At 41.7% G+C, this 7,691-nt stretch overlaps 1 protein-coding gene across 3 annotated transcripts in view; it reads right to left on the reverse strand.

Moving 5' to 3' along the window:
* The window catches only part of knockout (Stork-head domain-containing protein knockout), a 65,192-nt gene extending 58,094 nt beyond the window's left edge, over positions 1-7,098 (reverse strand). The window contains exon 1 of one of the 3 annotated variants that reach the window (XM_046616007.2): positions 6,801-7,098. The gene's annotated coding sequence lies outside the window, so the exon portion shown is untranslated. Of the gene's footprint in view, positions 1-6,532 lie in introns of all 3 variants that reach the window. The other 2 variants (XM_046615998.2, XM_046616014.2) reach the window with 2 other exon arrangements.
* Positions 7,099-7,691: the final 593 nt, after the last annotated feature.

Below are 7,691 nucleotides of genomic sequence, written 5' to 3' on the forward strand. Positions count from 1 at the left end.
AGGTATGGAGCACTTTGCCAGGACCGTTACGAGGCTTCAAGGATATCCTCTGTCGCGTGCAATATTATAGCCGCAAAGGCCAGTGTGAATTACTACGGGCAGTCATAGACACCGAGGATTACCGCCGATCACCGTTTGGTCGGCAAAGTGCCGGACAAAAAGTCCCGACGATCTCGCAAGTGCCTTGCTCCACATCTGTGCGCCGATTTTGTTTCGCAGGATTCTGTAACCGCGGGCATAAGAGGAACGATCGTGTCTCAACTTCGTTCCAGTTCTTTTTCAACTTCACGCAGTCCATTTCGCCGTTTACCATTTAACCATTCGCCGGATTTTGTTAGTAGTTTATCACTTTTAGAATCAAACGTGACTGCGTTGTATACCGAATGCAGAGGTATAGCTGCACAGCCGGGATATAGATAGGCGTTGTAACGGTGATCATGTGTACAGGACTGGTTATGGTTAATCCTCTCTAGCAGACAATATTGAAGATCATTTCAAACCACATGTCCAAGGATGAACAGCCATGAACGCGGCAGTGGCAGCCAGCCTAGCCAATTAGTTAATCTTTGTTCATCCATCGATGCAGCTCGTTCGAAGCTGCTGCGGCAGTAGCAGCAACAGCAGCAGCAGCAACATCAGAAGCAGCCGTACGATGAGCAATAAATTCTCATTCCCCGGTAATTAATGGTATTCAGAAACTAGCGGCGTGGGCTTAGTTTGCGTCAACGCAGTTGTACATACATACATATATGTATACATAGTTCTTTAATTACATATCTAATTGAATTTCACAATTATTCAATTATCGCAATTAACAAACTCGAACCTATCCAACGAGACAAATGAAACGACATTGTAACGCAAAATGTGGAAACCTATTAGATCGTCTCTGTTATAGTTTCTCTTGCGCTTTACAAAAGGAAAGCAGGAGAATCGCGGTTGCACAACTCGTCTCGCAAAATCGGTACCGCCGTCACATTTTTCACGACCTTCGAAATTTAATTACTTGACATTTCGGGTCCTTGTTGCTGTTGTATAAAAGCCGCGGCACGTTACGCTACGACCAATTTTTAGTTGACACTCGCCCTCGATTATCGTCGACATACCATTATCACATTCATGTTTCTGCCCTATGGGCAAGAATCTCGAACTGATACACCGTTTATGTTAAATACGGCTGGTCGAAACCCTCGGTGATCTTATAACTTATGCTGCTCAGAGTTCGGGTCGCTTTATCGCTTAGCCGCCGCGCCGTCTAAATATATGTACAGTCCATGCCTGTAGGGCTTGGGCCATACCAGGGTTATTTTTACGCCGGAAGTTGAAGGATAAAAAAGATGTTTAGGTTATCTGTCTATTTAGCCAGGCTCGAGCTTAATTACGAAATTATAAAACTGATCCTTATACCGTACGTAGCGGCTCTTTGTCCAATGATTACGCGACATGTGATTATTATACTTTTTGGACACCCTGGGTCTGACACGATGCATCGTTGTCCAATTACCAGAAAAACATCGATGTTCAACGGAAAAGTTGAAAGAACGGATGAAAATCTCACATCTTCTCCGTGGGATTGAATCCGTATATGGAAGAAAAAATATAATATAGATTGAAAAAATAAAAACACACACTTGACTCGGTGAATTAACACTTTAACTCGAAGAAATTGATGAGAGTAAACAAAAATCAGAAGAAGGAAAACAAAAATTTACGCATACATGTGGAAGGAAAGCGAGCTTGAGATAGATCCTGAGAAACCTGTTTTCAAGCCGAATATCGGTAGGTACGTCAAAGCTATCATTAAGGACCGGAGCCCAAAAACGGGCTGATGCATAAATGGACCGCAGCTGCCTTTGTCGGTGAACGTGTGTAAAAAATGTTACATTATACTTTTACTTTTGAACGAGCAATTTTTCAACGCACAATATCATTTTGCTTCCATGCGTTATTGTGCGTAGTACCTACTTATGGTTTGAGCTAGTGAGAATTTATACACGTATCTTGTACTCGTGACGAAATAATTATACAGCCAATTATACCGATAACTTATGGATAAACTCGATATCGATGAAAAGAAAACCTGTTCCGAATTCTAATCAGGGTATAAATAATAATTCTTAGTCCTTTTTCAATAGTTTAGATAAGAAAACTTCCGTTATGGCCAGCGGTATGCACACATGATCATATAAATGTCGATCTACGGTCGAAATGTGTTTCGTAAATTTATTCACCCCCTCCAAAATGAAATGTCTATTCTGTTACGGAATACCTATTAATTCGAGATTCCTGACATACGAGACCAACGTGAGTGTAATAATTATTGGTTAATAGTACCTGCGGCTAAGCGGAAAAATATAACTCTCAATGGAGAACATTTATCCCGTGCATTCAAAGTATGAAATATTCCCCATCGTTTGGAGGACAAAGAAAATGAGTCAACTTTAAAAAATGTATTTTTCACTGTAATTTATTGAGGGTTTGAACTCTGTTCCTTTTTCGAATGCGGTAGATATATCTCCAAACACAGGCGCCTAAGATCTTAATCTCGACATCGCGTCTGCCGCTTCACTATTTCTGAGGTATCTGTGCTAAGGAATTCTAGATATACATGTATATAAATTGTATAAATGCATGATCGAAAAGATTTTTAAGATTCGTTTGTATTTTTACGAGCTGTATTCACTTGGAAGATCCTAGGTCAGCAACAATTCACAGAATATGTATTATACAGTAACTCTACCAAAAATTTTAATAAAAACTCATTTGAAGTTTGGACGCATGATTTTTGACGCATCCGTTGGAAATATCTTCAACTGCTGGAAAGTTTTAACAGTCGAACTGTAAGTGAACCGGTGAAGAGAAAAAGATTTGGCAATATTCGTTCTTATTTTCTGCTTCGTCTTTCAGACAATTGGAAATGGTTCCGATCTCGAAGAGTCAAGACCACCATGTTTCCGGCTAACTGATCTAAACTGGTCAGGCCGACACTGAGGCCCAGTCAATCGCTCACGACGATTAGTTTTGGCATCAAACCGAGTATTATACGCTCACGGAAAGAAGTACACAAAAAGAGCAAAGTGCGAAAGAAATACAGGTAGATACCAGAAGCGTGAAATTATACCAGCAACACGACATCAACAAGGTTGGCGGTCAGGGATCGACAACGTGTAAGCGTCAAAAGGTGTGATTTCAAATTTTCTTATTGCCCGCTGCTCTTTGCGCTCATCTCCATCCAACCCGATTTAGAATTCAGAACGTGATCGATTGCACAGAAACTGCGAGGACGACGCAGACTTAGTGTCGCCTCGTATTCGCTTGGAGCACATAGACCAAATGTATATAGGCGGTAAGTGTGAGTGACGTGGCCTATCTGCCATTTTAATTAAAACTTTCAAATCCTCGAAATAATGGCAACTCGTTGCAGCCGATCAACTTCCGATCGGATTGGAACTGGGTGAGTGCATCGATATTGCCGTCTGCTTGTTACGCACTGGCTCAAATTGACCACGTATATGGATCACACCGCGTGCAGCGTGAGCTTTTTCATGACTGACTACACAATTATTTATAATTATTTAGAAAATCCCGCATATATAGGTAGATAAATACATACGTAGACGCTCGCCGCGACACTTGGTCTCGTTTCCATCAGGTTTCTTCAGCGGTTCAGGTCTGCCTTGACCGTATAGAGGCAATAACGCGTTATATCTAGGTACCGCTGCGGGTTACGTAGGACGCGTCTGCAGTTGCCGGCTTGTCACATCGTGAAAGGATCGATCGTCGTTTTATAAACTCGCGACACAGCACCATATGTACATAAATATACGAGCACCGATACGTGGGAGAAATCGGATGTAGGTATGTGATTTGGGAAGTGGTGATCATTTTTAACGGTTTTCTTAGTATACGACTTACGCTGTGCACGAAATCAATTACCAAGGTAAACCAGCTGATTGATTTCACCTTAACTTCCTGGCACGCCTCGGCTTCGCCTATTCACAATTAACACCTCACCGCCCACGCAATTACACGCGACACTAGATTTGGAAAATATTCAGTTTGTTTACCTTAGGTTATAGGCACGAATTGGTCGCTGAGTTTAGTGTCGTACAGATTTAGCTGTATGACTGAACATTCAAAGAAACATTTATGGTTCTATCGATTGGAATGAAATTTCGTATATTCGAACCTTAACAGACTGCAACGACGACTTCCAATTACCAGACTGAAGTCTTGCTTTTTCTTAGGTCTGCAACGGCTAGCTCACTTTCTTGAACACCCAGTCGACTTCCCTATTTTTTCATAAATCTAGGAGATATCTGGATCGATGAGTTCCCTCGAGCAACGCCGTGAAAGCGCAGGACAAAGTTGTTATATTTTTCCAGCTTCACGGTGCCGGTGGATCCGGCGCGGCTAATGAATCAAATGAAATTACGGGCTAATTGCGAGGCGCGCAGTAGGAGTAGACCGAGCCATTACGCCCCTACCATAGACGATCATCTCGAGATAGGATGTCCGGGCGTCTCACGGACCGCATCTTCAGGGATTGCCTATCTAGATGTGGGACAAATTAGCCGACTGAACTGAACACCAACTATCAAGTATAACCGTAATTATCCCGTATTTATTCACACTGTGCGGTGGATGTGTACCGTAAGACCAGCTGTAAACGTTTTGTAAATACCAGCAAACGAATAACTTATCATTCTGCGGTGTTTATGAGATGCGGAATTCTATCTGGGTCAGGCAAGATTTTAAAACCAACTCTATCGATCTTAAACTGTACCGCCTGCATCTTCTTTCGGTTATGCGCATGCGATTGAACGCATAGAATCTTCTACAAGGCTATGCATGTATCCGAATTCCTGGTCAATTAAATCACTTGAAATTCATCTTCTCAATGGTAAAAGACGTAACGGTAAATTACCTGATAGCAAAATTGTGCGAATCGATGAAATGTACGACCATCGTCATTAGCGATTTATTTGGCACGTTCGCTTAACGGATTCCATTAATGTTTTGAGTGATATTACCAATCGGTTTGTAACAGCTTCCATTTATCAATAAGTTTTTTTTATGTTCCTTATTTATAAAGCTCGAAAATGTTCAACGTAATTCAGATATTATTCACGATACATTACGTTTCTGCAAAAAGTAGCTTTCCACCCAGTTGAGAATTCACAACTTTCAATAAACTAGATCGAATTCGGAACCATTGCTTCAACATTTTCTTTTCTATCAAACGATTGTTTCTGATTGTTTATAGAAAAGCCACGCCCAACAAATAATTACCTATATGCAGACGTACTTATAAAAGAAAAAAAAAAAAAAAACAATTTCATACGACTCATAAGTCTTTCTGCTTAATGAACAAAAACATTTTTATTCAATGAAATAAACGTTGTCTATAGGTAGAAATAAAGTCGTTTGTTTGGTCGCATAAGTACTCAACAAATTTAATTGAAACGATTTTATTCTTAATTACTTAAAAAATTACATTGTTGTCGCAATAAAACATTCTAACAGTTTGTTATTTATTAAAATTGCTTTTCCGATTGAAAAACATTGATAATTTATTTTCAAACAACCTCGATTAGCGTAAATCGCAGAGTCATTTTCACCTAATAATGTGTTTATCCATATTCTCGAAATAGGATGGGATATCGGCGTCCCATTAGCGCTCGCAGAGCAGTGACATCGGCACTGTAAAAGCCGAGAGCAGCTTGGAGCAGCACGCGACTCCGCACATCTGACTGGTGGAAGCCGCAGCTGATGACGTAGAGTAAATTTTAGATTCACGGCCGACTTCTCACGTTTTTGCGCGGCCCTTTCATCGGCTTCTTCCAGCTAGGTATTCTCAGGTGCCGTTGCCTACATTCAGGCGAGATCACGATTTAGGCACGGTTTGATAATCATTTGAATTGAAAAGAAATTACGACGGATCTTTCACCGTGAAGCCCATTTGACATCCTCAAGCGAATAAAATCGCGCAGTGCGAATTCGTGTCGATTGCGATAAGAAGTGCAATTAATGACTGAGTTATAACAGCGCTGTTACCTCAATAATTCTATTACTCTAGTGATTATGTGCAGCAAAGTTGTGTCCTTGCGGCGCAATGAATTGAGATTAATCGTTTTATTCCTCTACCTGTCAGAAGATATAGGTATATAAAACAGTGCGACAAGGCGGTTAGATCCGAATGATTGTATCGTTGCACAATTACACCTCAAACTGTTAATTGAAAGGATCGAATCCGGCTTACGTAACATTTTACGACACTTGGATTTGCTGAATGAGAAAGGGAAAATCGGCTCTACTATCACCCAACGCTCCGTTCACTATATTCACCCGTGAGTGGCTTGAAAAAAAAAAAAAAAACATTATTCTAGACACAATTTGAGTTTCTGGAATGCGAATCAAAATTTCACCTGTGTATGTAGGGACAATTATTTTTCGTAATAAAAAAGAGAATTGTCATATTCCTCGAAGAACCGGAGATTGACTAATTGTACTCGATTCGTTAAAGACTCACCAGTCAAAGTGTTTAATATCCAAGTTGGTAAAGCGACATGTCGCTGCACTCTTCGACAGTGATAAACTCTTCTTACAATAAACGGTCGTACAAGTTTGCCAAAGTTTCGTACTTATACTTGTACGTATGTACGTATATTTACGTGTATGTATCGAATCTAAAACTTGATCACTGTTTAAGCACACGTGAAATTCACTTGTAACTGGGAATGCGGAAATCCACAACAAAAAATTCCGCCCGATTGGTATTTTCCAAATAGTAAATGTACCTCAAGCCACCCGGAATTCCAGCTCGGTCTCGATTGAAATACGGGAGTGAAACTAGACCCTGAGATGATCGAGGAAACGACACCAGCCAGCGATGGGCAGAATAATCCGCGACTCGTTCCTGGATCTGGTTTTTCCGCGAGGAGACAGCGCGACAGGTGCAGGCGGTTCGATTGTCGGCGTCATACTAAACGCACGAAAGGCCGGAGGAACTGCGAACGACGGCGACAGAGCGGCATTCGAGAGTCGGAGGACTTCGGGTTCGGCGACGGGAACGGCCGCTCAGCGGAGGGAGCCAACAAACTGGCAGCATTGGCTGCCCGCCGGCCCCAACTCGAGTCTCGCCTGTCTCAGAGGACGCCCGGATCCCGTCGACTCTCCCTCCTGCGATCGTGGCCACGGTCCACGATACGTACGCTGGATGCTGGATGCTAGATAGGGACTGTGCCGTGCACTTCATGGCTTACCCCGAAGGACTCTGCGTTTCAATCGCCGGAATCTCCTGACTAACAATTAGGAAAATGGCTGAGATGTACCTTACCGATTTTCTTTTTCTTTTTGACATGTTGTTGTGCATCGTAAAATATTGAACAAGAATGTTTTTGCAGGTGCCAATTCGGCCGTTTAAAGGATGGGAATCACTCCTAACGTACACCCAGAAAATAATGAATGCGACCCTCGAATGGGAAACACTGTACTGCGCATATCGTTCTTTGTTGATGGTGAATAGTGTGCGATTGATTTTATTCCTAAATTCCTGAAAAATTGTTTGTTGGGTCCGAGCCTTGAGGGTGGTTTTTACACCTCAGAATTACCGAATCAGCAATTGAACGAAAAAACGTGTGAATTAAAAAAATCCATGAGGTACACCTCGGGTGCTTTCCTTGTAGGTG

The sequence above is a fragment of the Neodiprion pinetum genome, chromosome 1 (genome assembly GCF_021155775.2).
Source record: "Neodiprion pinetum isolate iyNeoPine1 chromosome 1, iyNeoPine1.2, whole genome shotgun sequence".
NCBI lineage: Eukaryota > Metazoa > Arthropoda > Insecta > Hymenoptera > Diprionidae > Neodiprion > Neodiprion pinetum.